Source organism: Diadema antillarum, unplaced genomic scaffold, assembly GCF_040938485.1.
Source record: "Diadema antillarum isolate AM-2024a unplaced genomic scaffold, OU_Dant_1.0 seq00000712_RagTag, whole genome shotgun sequence".
Lineage (NCBI taxonomy): Eukaryota > Metazoa > Echinodermata > Echinoidea > Diadematoida > Diadematidae > Diadema > Diadema antillarum.
The window spans coordinates 308,447-320,556 of NW_027271616.1; the positions used below are offsets into that span (position 1 = coordinate 308,447).

Consider the following 12,110-nt stretch of genomic DNA (forward strand, 5'->3'; position numbering starts at 1 on the left):
CGTATACAAATACATGCATGTCCATGTATACCATGTATGATAATGCTTTATTCGTGTGATGTGACGAAGAAGGTCATCCTGGCGACCGCTCGAACAGGGAAGAAGCAATTCGGCCAGCGTATGATCACCTCTCATTCAGTATAGGTCGCCCACGCATGTCATAACTTCCGAGACGCTTAGCTTCGTTGAATCATGAAACATAATGATGACACATATACTGTAGTATAATATGATGAGATGATACAATGTAGTCAAAAGTAGAATTTCCCTATATCGAAATATGTCTAGGTGTACACTGTACTTGCGTGCTTAAATTGTGTGTACATGTGTGTCAGTACAAGTTGAGATGTGTGTACGGGAATGGTTCTCTCGGGACCCGTAGCCCAACTTCTCGGCTTTTTTTTTATAGGTTTCCTCATACATTTATAATATTTTGATTTCGAATATCTGTTGTAACATGACATATCACATAGACTGATTAAGTGTGTCCTGTAGTTTCAGTGCTAATAAGGGCCATTCTGCATGCACGCCAATTGCTATTGTTTAGTGTAATTTGCAGTGAAACTTAAGACATGAATGAATGTGCCATTTTAAAATAACTGACATTCAAAAAAGAGAATTCTTCAAACAACTTCATGAAAAGAACCGGTAGGAGATTTCTTCCACTTGTTACTGACGTAAGAGGGCATGATAGGCCTATACTCCCCATTATTACTACAAGCGGTATTTTCATTACGCTGCTAAAATGAAAATATGTTTGATTTTCTATGCATTTTCTTGTTATTATAGTTGTCCTATCCCTGTGACATCATGAATTATACAGTCTTCTTGTCCATCTCTTGCTCTCTATTTGTCCCACATGTTCTGGAGTCCTTTCATGTTTTCCACTATATTTGTCACTCGTATCACATAAAATCGACTGTTGATCTCCAACGTTCAACTGAGGACCAACAAACATTGAAATACGAAGTGCAATTGCATGAGCAGATTTTTTTTTTTTTTCGCCTGCTGGTTTAACTACTTAAATCATATCGATCCAACATGTCTGACGATTCAAAGAGGAAATGGTTTTCCATGAGGGGCGAATTTATTATGGCCGAGTTAAAAGAGCGGTAAGAGCGATGTCGAAATACGCGCTGACCTCAGAATCTTGAATGCGACTCATTATGCGTATTAGTGTATCACTGTGAACCCTTGAACATAATCAGTTCAGAGACCTACACAAATGAGGTAAATCTTGCAATTCATATCTTATATGGTGATTATAATTCCTTAAATTGATTTCCAGTAATCTTCTTACAGGTGATTTAGACCACGACGGAGAGACGAACGAGACTATGATACACACACCATGGAGGGAATAACCACCCCACCCACCCCCTCACCCCACCCCGTGGTGCTTGGGGAAACTCCAGTTCAACTGTTCATGGAATGCATGTGAACTGTCTTAATTACCATCCGGAATTACCATTAGGGTAAATAAATAGATTAGCTATATAGGATAAACGTTTCATAAAGAATAGGCAAGGTGTAAGGACTCTATTTGATCGTATCTTAGAATTTACCATTGAATACAATAGCACATGGAAATTACACGAAGTGATGATGCATTTGCCTCATATATCATAATTATTATTGGACGCGTCTTTCCGCCTGAAATATGTCAATCTTGTTAGGCCTACTACTGTGTAGGTCTATTCATATCAACGTAAGATAAAGATAGGGAAGATTGTTCTTTTTTCTTTTTTCATAGCTACTGTGGTAATGACATCCTTTTGAATTGTTTTATACTTATTTGAATATGTATGTCTGCATTCCTTTTTGTTGCTTTGTTTTCTTTTCTTTTTGTTTATTTTTTCTGAAGGCGCACAGGGGTTATTGATTATTGTATCACATGTATTGTTTTCTTCTTTTCCTTTTTGTTACTGTTATTTTGGTTTTGCATTGTCCTAGTGTTATTGTATTTTCTAGTTTTCATGTATAAATACCACCAGCGCGCTGAGAAACGCCCGTATAAAGTGCCGCATAAATGCAATTATCATTATTGTTGTTATTATTATTATCATTATTATTATTATTACTATTATTAATATTATCATTATTATTATTATTATTATTATTATTATTATTATTATTATTATTATTATTATTATTATTATTACAAATACAGATTCCCCCATAACCTAAAGAAGTATGAAATCGGCTTTTACCATTTTACCAAACTTCTTATTAACCAAACACGTAGGTCCATGGCGTGTTTACAAACCAATACTACGGGCCTTAAACAATAATAATTATTGTTTTATTTTGGATTAAACATCTATCTTCTAGTGATTGGCCGAAAGAGCTTCACGTGATTCCGGGGTATTTTCAGCTATATCAGAGTGTTGGCATGTTTGACACTCCATAAAGTACTATTTGCAAAATGACGTCACTCCTATGACGACATTTTGCAAATAGTATACTATTTGCAAACTGATGTCACAAAGCATTTCTTTGCACCGTCACTCTATGAAAAGTAATAAGTTTTAACAAACAATTGTTACGTCACAAAGCAATTCTGACATCGCGCACTGCATGCGTTGTATCGTCACTTTAAAATTAATTTCTAAAAACAACAATAGTGACGTCACAAAGCAATTTTGACATTGCGCGCTGCTATATGTTCGTACCGTCACTTCAGTCTGTATGAGTTCTTTAGCAGTATGTGTTCTTTATTTCTTCTCCAATAATGTCGTTGAAAGTCCTTCTCTTTATCAGGTGGTTTTACGTTTGTCTTCGCCCTTTCTAGATCTAGTGATCAAAAGGTGTAGTTTATAGTTTGTAGTTTGTTAACTCAATCACCCCTCCATTGAGGTATGCCAGTTCAAAAAACAAAAACAAAATACAAAATATGAAAACAACACAGTATGTACAGAATGGCAGTGGCCAAATCAGCTTGGCAAAATCTAGCAAAAGATAATGTTCACAAAGTTAGGTGACAGTACAGCTTATATTATACTCTGGTAGGTAAAAACACAAATTCATGTATAGAAAAGTTACAGGCACCGCCTGCAGTCTGTATGAGCACACATCAACCCATGAATACTATCCAAGAACTAATATAGTGGAAAAATCAATACTGAGGTCTGACATAATACACATGAGCAAAGCATCAGGCACATCTAAATCAATTTCTTTGTTTTGTACAAGGCATCATCTACCAAAATCACTATACCAATACCAAAGAACAATATAACTAGGAAAACTTTCTGATACCATATATGCCAAAGACCTTCTTTTATATAGTTTCACTAGATTACCTCTAATGGACATATAATACAGTTATTTGACTGTGTAATGTCGTGTGTGATGTCATTTCATTCTGTGTTTGATCATCTATCAAATAGGCCTATCTTACAATTTCCTTACAAAATCTCGCCATCTTCACCTACTGTCTCTTTATATGACAGTAATGACAGTAATTTATTCTCATGCCACCCCACTAGGGTATTGGAGAACTCAATTTCAACATATTAACATGAAAACATATTTACACTTTGATGCAGATTTTTTTTTTGAACACTGTATGAATTTCTTGTAAAGCAATTGTGACGTCATAAAGCAATTCTGACATTGCGCATTGCTTCGTACCGTCACTCTGTGAAATGTAACATTTTTTAACAAAACAATATTGTACCATCACAAAGCAGCCTGACATCGTGCGCTGCTTATACATAGAGTCCCTTCACAACATCGCATCCACCACTACCTGACTACGACGTACACGACTTCTCACTTCGCATTTTCCCAATTTTCCCCTTCTTTTGTTTAAATTTTTGATCCAAAATATAAAACGAATATACTTTGCCTAATTTCGAGTTTCTGGTTAAAACTATAGGCATCGGTGTCTCCAAAAGAACTATTCACTTCGGAGCTGCGCCCTTCAGTAAATAGTTCCTTTGGATTCACCTCTGCCCATAGTTTTAACCAGAAACTCTCAAGGCAAAGTATATTTGTATACTACAACAGGTAAACTACCACAATCCCCAGTGGTCCCAAAATCTGATCTTGGGGGTATTTTTCCCACAGACCTGGGTCCGTTTTGCCCATAGAGATGTAACTTTGTATCCCTACGGTTTTACCCTTCTCACGTGGTGTAAAGCGGACCTTCGCTAAAGAAAAAAAAAAGAAAAGTATGAAAATTTGAAAAAAGTTACTGATCGTAAGGGCAGCCTCTAGCGCGAGTAAGCAGCATCAATTCATAAAGAACAGAACTGGCATAAACATCCCATCAGTAAATGATTGGGTAGATCCAGTGGCGTATCTAGGGGGGGGCAAGGGGGGCACGTGCCCCGGGCGCCACTCCTTGGGGGCGCAAAAAACGAAAAAAAAAAAAAACGAAGAAGAAGAAGAAGAAAAAAAGAAAAAAAGAAAAAAGAAAAAAAAGAAGAAGAAAAAAAAAACAACTCGCCGGGGGGGGGGGGGGGGGCAGAAAACCAAATCAAACAAGATAAAAACAAAACATGATGATCACACGGACATAATGACAATGTTTATTGTGTTCACACAAGAATTCCATGTTCTGTCAGCTGAAATACAAAAATTTTCGGCTCGCTCGCTGCGCTCGCTCGCCAAAATTTATATAAAAAAAGAAGGTAAGAACAAAACGTGATTATGACGCTGTAAAATGACAATGTCTATTGTGTTCACACATGTCATTTTATATCTTGCAGGCAATATGTTTCACGGAGCAGCGGCTGCAATTTCTTTCGTTTTGAAGCTATCGCCAATTGGATCAAAAGAAGGCGCCAACGGTTTCGAACATGGGGGGGGGGGGCAGAAAAAAAATCAAGCAAGATAAGAACAAAACGTAATGATGACGCGGAAATATACAAATTTCGGCTCACTCGCTCGTACAATTTAGAGTATTTTTTTTAAGTCTACAGTTTGTTGGTATAAATCGTTATCTATAAGGCCGTCACTATATCTTGATTAGAATTGTGAGATTTAATAAGCAAAAAATGACAAGAATTCCATGTTTTGTAAGCTGAAGTACAAAAATTTTCGGCTCGCTCGCTGCGCTCGCTCGCCAAACACTCGCCAAAATTTATCCAAAAAAAGAAAGAGAAGAAGATAAGAACAAAACGTGACGATGACGCGGACAAAATGACAATGTCTATTGTGTTCACACATGTCATTTTATATTCAGCAGGAAAATTGTTACACGGAGCAGCGGCTGCGATTTCAATCGTTCTGAAGCGATCGCCGATTGGATCAAAAGAGGACGCCAACGGATTCGAACATACGTGGGGGGGGGGGCGCAAAAAAAATCAAAAAAGATAAGAACAAAACGTAATGATGATGCGGAAATATACAAGTTTCGGCTCACTCGCTCGTACTAATTCAGAGTATTATAAGTGCTCAGTTTGTTGGTATAAATCGTTATCTATAAGGTCGTCACTATATCTTGATTGGAATTGTAAGATTTAATAAGCAAAAAAATGACAAGAATTCCATGTTTTATAAGCTGAAATACAAAAAATTTCGGCTCGCTCGCTGTGCTCGCTCGCCAAAATTTATCAAAAAGAGAAGATAAGAACAAAACGTGATGATGACGCGGAAATATACAAATTTCGGCTCACTCGCGCATACTAATTTAGAGTATTTTTTAAGTCCTCAGTTTGTTGGTATAAATTTATCTATAAGGCCGTCACTATTGATTAGAATTGTAAGATTTGATGAGCAAAAAAATGACGAGAATTCTATGTTTTGTAAGCTGAAACATAAAATTTTAGGCTCGCTCGCTGCGCTCGCTCGCCATAATTTATCAAAATTCATTACATTTATATCACCCTCAAAAGACCCCCTTTTAAGTGCTTGAAAAAGCATATCATGTGTACTTTGTTTAAAGTCCCTACCGGGATGTGGTTGGGGTTGAACACTTTTTCAGAAATTAGGGGCGCAATTTTCGCGCTCGCCCCGGGCGCCGTTTTGCCTAGATACGCCACTGGGTAGATCCTATTCATTAAATCAAAATCATGATTGGTTGAGCGAACACGAGAACAATGGGCATTTATTTTGCATAACACGAAAATCTTGCTCATGACCGGTTATTGAACAAAGTATTGAGAACCGGTCATAAGTAAAGTAGACCCATAGTTTGACCGGTCATCATTTAGCACTTTCACGTCGCGATGGTGACCGGGCAAGATTTCTTTGTTAAATCATTTTAGGGTGAGGGGATCTAACAAACGACAAGGATGAGCCTCGTCATCTTATAAAACAAATTAAACCCATCATTTTATTTGAGCATTATTTGATGTACACACTCGTTTAGACCTTCGAAACAGTCCAAACACCCTCGGCTATTGCCGCGGGGGGTGTTGTAAATATTTCCGGGATACGACTGTTCCAAATTAAGACCCCTCTGCCCTCTCTTTTCTGGTTGACGAGGGCAATACCTGAAAACTGTTTCTCTTTTTGAAAAAAAAAATCAATTAGGAGAAAAATTACATGAGGATGTAAATGTAGGCCTATACAATGACTCGCGGCTTCGTTCTTTTCACTCTTTAAGTTTTCCATAAATCAATTGCGTTAAATAATTTCTGCTCAAATTTTTTTTTTTTTTAAAGAGAGACTCACCGAATTGTTTATTGTGTAACAAGGCGGATGAAACATAATTGTTCATTTATTTATTCACTGTGATAAAGTTAAGCCAATTTGGAAATATTATTCAGAAAATGATACAAATAGAAATTTCTCAGGTTTTGAAAAATAATATTATGACATAATATTCTTCTTGATGTAAAATATCATACAAGTATCTATAACATGTATTTTTTTTTTGGGGGGGGGGATAACTCCAGATATCGTCAAATTGAAAGCTTGAACATTAAGTCTATAATGAGGAACTTCAGTCGGTTTTTAAAAAAATGATAAACTTAGTTTACATTTTTGAAAATGGAGATATTATTTTTTTTTTACTTTCTTTTTCAGTTGAACCTTCCTATTATGAGGTTGTATATAACAAAACTCTGTTGTGATGAAGTAATTTAGCTGGTCCCATATTCTACAGTGCGTATCAAAAAAAAAAGTAATCCAAATTTGGAGGGCTACCATTTCTTAATTGTCAGCCACGGAGAGCTCAATGTTGGTTGTGTAACTCTTCCTCTTTCCATTGATATCTAACTATGGTGGCAAATGTCATGCATGACTGAGCACATGAACTTTAAAGACAACAGTGACAAATTGCCATTTTTCCAAGTTTGAGTGTCACATGAAGGAACAATGCATGTCTCACTGAATGGATGAGATCTGTCAATGACAGTGTCCAAATAAACAGGCCGCCTGTACAATGCACTACTTTGTGTTTAGGCTTTTGTTCAGTGTTTCTTTTAACATTTTATGGTCCATATTAAACCTGCAACATGGCCACCTATCCGATAATTTGGTCACTCCCACAAGGCCAACCCACGCAGTCCATTTTCTCTGTTCATATTCAACGCATAGCTCATAGCTGTAAACCATGTTTTGAAAATGAAGAGAGAAATGGGTTAACCTTTGTGGGAGTGACCAAGTTATCAACAACATTTGGCCATGTTGAAGGGTATGAACCATATAAAAGGTTAGAAGAAACCATAACCGCAAGCCTGCAGTAATGCAGGCTGGCCTGTTAATTTGACCACTTTCATTGACAGACTTTTTGATACGCACTGTATTTATAATCTTTTGTTTTTGTACTTTGATACAACTTGGAATTTGATGAAGCAAGATGACAAATCGTGGTCCCAAAAACGTAATCAAAATGTCGTTCCAATGGATACAGTACATGTACTTGTGTTATATTCATGTTTGTAAATCACTTGATCATTGTAAGCTACTGCCGCTTTCTCGTTGTTGTTGTTTTTCTTTTCTTTCTGTAATTTTTGTCTGATGTTGCCTAACAGAAGGTGAGAGATTAAAAAAAGGTATACCTCGTGCATATTATGTATTACTAATGCCCTCACTGATGTTTATCATCAATTTTGTATACTAATTGACTAGAAAGTATGTATATTGTGACGTCAGAGAAGTGCGATGGTGCACTCAAAAACGCGAGTTTGATTTAAAGTCGCCGCTATCATGATGGATGACGCCCTGGAATTACTTCATGAGCGCTATTCAAAACTACTTGCACAGCGAAACAGCCCTATGATAACACTGTGCAATACCCCATATACACACACACACACACACACACACACACACACACACACACACACACACACACACACACACACACACACACACACACACATATATATATATATATATATATATATATATATATATATATATATATATATATATATATATACATTTGGAATTACATCTAACATTCATTGTATCTATTTCAACTTATACCCATGGACATAACACAAAGTGAACACGTTGAAGTCGTAGAGATAATCGTCATTATAGTTGAAGTTTAGAGCATAAATACGATATACATACGACAAAGAATCACAATTATTGTAACAGTGGATTCTCTCATATACCGACTAACAGTGATAATCCTTTCTTTATACGTCTTTAATTCCTCATTATACAATGTAGCATAATACCCCATGCAAGGCAAGAAGAGTTTCCTGCCACCCCCAATCACTTCGCGCGCTAGTCAAAGATTATGTTTACTGACTCTGGGCAGAGGTTCTGGAAGTGACGGACTCACGGATAAGAAAAGGAGGATTGATATCATTATCTTTATTACCCAGTTATAGAAAACACTCACCATTAATGACATAGCTTTTTTCACTTACATGCACTGCTCTACACGTATACCCGCTATTGAGCTTATCTGTCTCTATCTGTCTAAATTTGATTTTCTCTTTTTTTTTATTCGAAATGATTACAAAATGATTATCTAATTTACATTTTGGCTTCGGATAATCCATGCCCACACATTTTTGCCTCTGCCTCTCCCCTGTCGCGTCGGAGTTCAGTTCATGTCAACGAGGCTGCATGGGATCACGTACTAAAGGAAACCAAGACCCAAATATAATTATGAATTGAGTGAAAGCAGCAATTATAGAACACATCAGGGAAAGTTTGAGGAAAATCGGACCATCCGTTCAAAGTTTATGAATTTAGGACCCAACATATTTTCACAGATAATGAAAGAGCACTTGACTTACCTTTCAGAAAGCACGGGGAATAGTGTCTTTTCCCTTTAGTCGATGGAATATAATACCGCTTCCGATGATGTTTTCTGACCCGGCCCTTATTTCTTCCATAATTAGTGGCGTCATGAAATGCAATAATCTCCCACGGAGACTTTAAAATTCATCACGTGGCTTTTGAACGGATTGTCCCATTTTTTTAAAAAAAACTTTTTACTCGAATACTAAGTATTGCTGCTTTAAGGGCACTCAATCCACTCTTATATTTGACCATTGGTTTCCTTTGCAGCCGAGCTGACGGCTGCGGTCGGACATTTTAGCTTTGAAATATGAAAACGTGGGATTTATGCAAAGAGCTTATTAAAAAAAAAATTTTAATGAAAAAATAGGCCATAATGAGAAGTTTCGGTAGTGAGAAAACTCCAAAGAGATTTTCTCTTGAATTGTCATTATTAGCGTAAATGACCCATTCTGAAAGCGCGGCTAGCTAAAGATCTTACACTCCGCAGTGTGGGATCTTTCCTATTATAACAATCGTATTAAAAACAACAACAAGAAGTTGGATCAGACTAGCTTGCCTTTGCCATTGATGTCAGTAGAGTGGATGTAAAGTCTCTCACGAAAAATGTAAGTTTCTGAGCTTTATGTTTGACATTTAAGCATTGCAAGGTGCATTTCACCAGGAGCAAGTTATCTTCTCTTTATTGAACTCGTATGTGCCTTTGATGCTCCTAGTATGGATGACATAGACTTAATCGACTCTGCAGTGTGAATCAGTTGGAGGATTGTGATCGCTCCACAGTGGTCCCATTCATTGCATTTGATGTTATAACTAGCCAGACTATACGGTCGCAGAAACTAGTGCCAAGTGGCGTGCAAGCGCAAAGCGCGTACCCTATGCGAACATCACGCATCTTGATCAGCTGTTGATATAGAGGTCTACAACTAGTGAGAGATCTATAGCACCCAAAGAGATTTTCCCCAGTGACTGCTAGAGTGCGGACTCTTCATACGCCCTGTATGGTTGGGTGTTCATAATATTGGACACCTAACGTTTTTCTATCAATAGAAACGTGAAAAATCTCACAATTTGCCTGAAATTTTACTCACGTGTGGAGAAAATACTCCGGATTCACAAGCGCGCACTGAAAATGCGATCTGAGGTACGCGCTCTTAGATGGCGGCTTCGAACGCGTGGGGTGTCATTTTTTCCGCACTCAGTTGCCCTGCTCATTTCAACCGACCACCCTGACAATACGTATAAAGGGCACTTAAATGCGTTTTTTCGACAGGCCGCTGTTTTTTTCGAGCCGTCATTTTTTCCCCAATAATATTTGAATATATTTTGAATCCTTCGATATTACTTTTGAAGGACTGTTTGATGAATTTGACTTGATTTTCATTAGGAAACTTTTCATCCTAATTGAAATAAATTAGATGAGTCGGTTTGTTTTTTCACATCCATTTCTCGTTTCTGCATCAACTCATATGGTCGTAGCGGGCGACAAAATGTTTATGTCATGTGTATGTGTAACGTGTGTGCACGATCGTACAAGCGGCGGTGACAATTTTGCGGTCAAAATCATCAAATTTATTACGGAAGGATACTCTACATCTAACAACGAGTCAGCAAAGGTAGGCCACTGCCGGCCTAGCTATATGTAGTTACACGATAAATCTTATTCGATTTTGCTAAATTTCATTAATTTAGAGGGAATACTTATTTGTTTTCGCCTCATTTTACTCGGTAGCGTAGCTCAGTGAAGAATCGAACACCGTTGCGCGTAGTCCCATGCGTACATTTTCTTTCTGTACGCGCAATGCCATTATAATGTGCGGTCGGTCGTTATGCACCCGGTCGGTGGGTTGCACACCTACCATACTATTGGTTTGTAAGCGCATGGTGGGGAGCATGCACTGGATGACAACAACGAGGCGGTCGGCTCACCCCACGTGCTAACACGCTAGCGAACGAGCAACTGAGGAGCAGCCAAATCAAGAAGTGCCTACTCGCGTAAAAGTTCAGAAGTTCGCGTAATACGCGCTGTAGAAACGTTACTTAGTACGCAAAGTCCGCCATTACTAAGTGGGTACAATGGCAGCCCCCGTGAAATCACTGACACCATTGTAGAGTCCGCCCTCTAGTGGTGGGGAGGAGAAAAATCTCTTTGATAGCAACCTGGTATGGCCTGGTGCACCGATGCCTTAGCCAGACATGTTATTGCCTTTTTACTAAACACCATGGTAATTCCCAACGCGTTCAGATTTCATATCTCTACGTAATACTAATAGTGAAATTCTGAACTGAATGGGACTTTGCAGACAGAGACATGGACAAATGAACTCCAAAGTCTCAACTCATAAGTTTTTATTCATTAAATATTACACATTTCAAACCATCAATTTGTCATGTGCATGGATATAACATGCCTCAACTACAACTTTCTCACATCTCTGACTGTGTGTGGTAATGCCTATGGGCTATAGTTATGCTTCTATCCCAATCTTTTTACAACTACAGTAGAGAAGCACTCTGAGATGAGCACAGACATCCGCCAAGCAGCTAATTTCCACCAATGATCTTGTTCTTCCACAGAGATCAGTGATTTTCACCCATACGTACGCATGCTAAAAATTGCCCGAATTTCCAAGCCTTTTGTTACGTCATCATCTTCCAGGTGCACGGCGCGCGCCTCGCCCTAGCAGAAACTAGAGCATGCACTTCAGTGAGCTTATGTAAACCTAAAAAATGCGCAGCTTGAAATCCAAGTTCATTGACCCTACCTGCCAAAATATAGAAAATCCTTCGTAAAATCCATAGAAGTTTCCGGATCACTACCAAAATTTAATCATTTGTTCCTTGTGTCATTCTCAACATTTCCTGCAAGTTTCATCTTTATCCGTTCCCAACTTTTTTGAGTTATTTTGCACACGGACAAACAAACAAACGGTAACGAAAACATAATCTCC

At 37.9% G+C, this 12,110-nt stretch overlaps 1 protein-coding gene across 1 annotated transcript in view; it reads left to right on the top strand.

The window, feature by feature from the left end:
• The first annotated feature begins 9,718 nt into the window (after positions 1–9,718).
• LOC139737881 (transcription initiation factor TFIID subunit 1-like) overlaps positions 9,719–12,110 on the top strand; it is a 36,002-nt gene continuing 33,610 nt past the window's right edge. The window contains exon 1 of the mRNA XM_071648549.1: positions 9,719–9,767. The gene's annotated coding sequence lies outside the window, so the exon portion shown is untranslated. The remainder of the gene's footprint in view (positions 9,768–12,110) is intronic.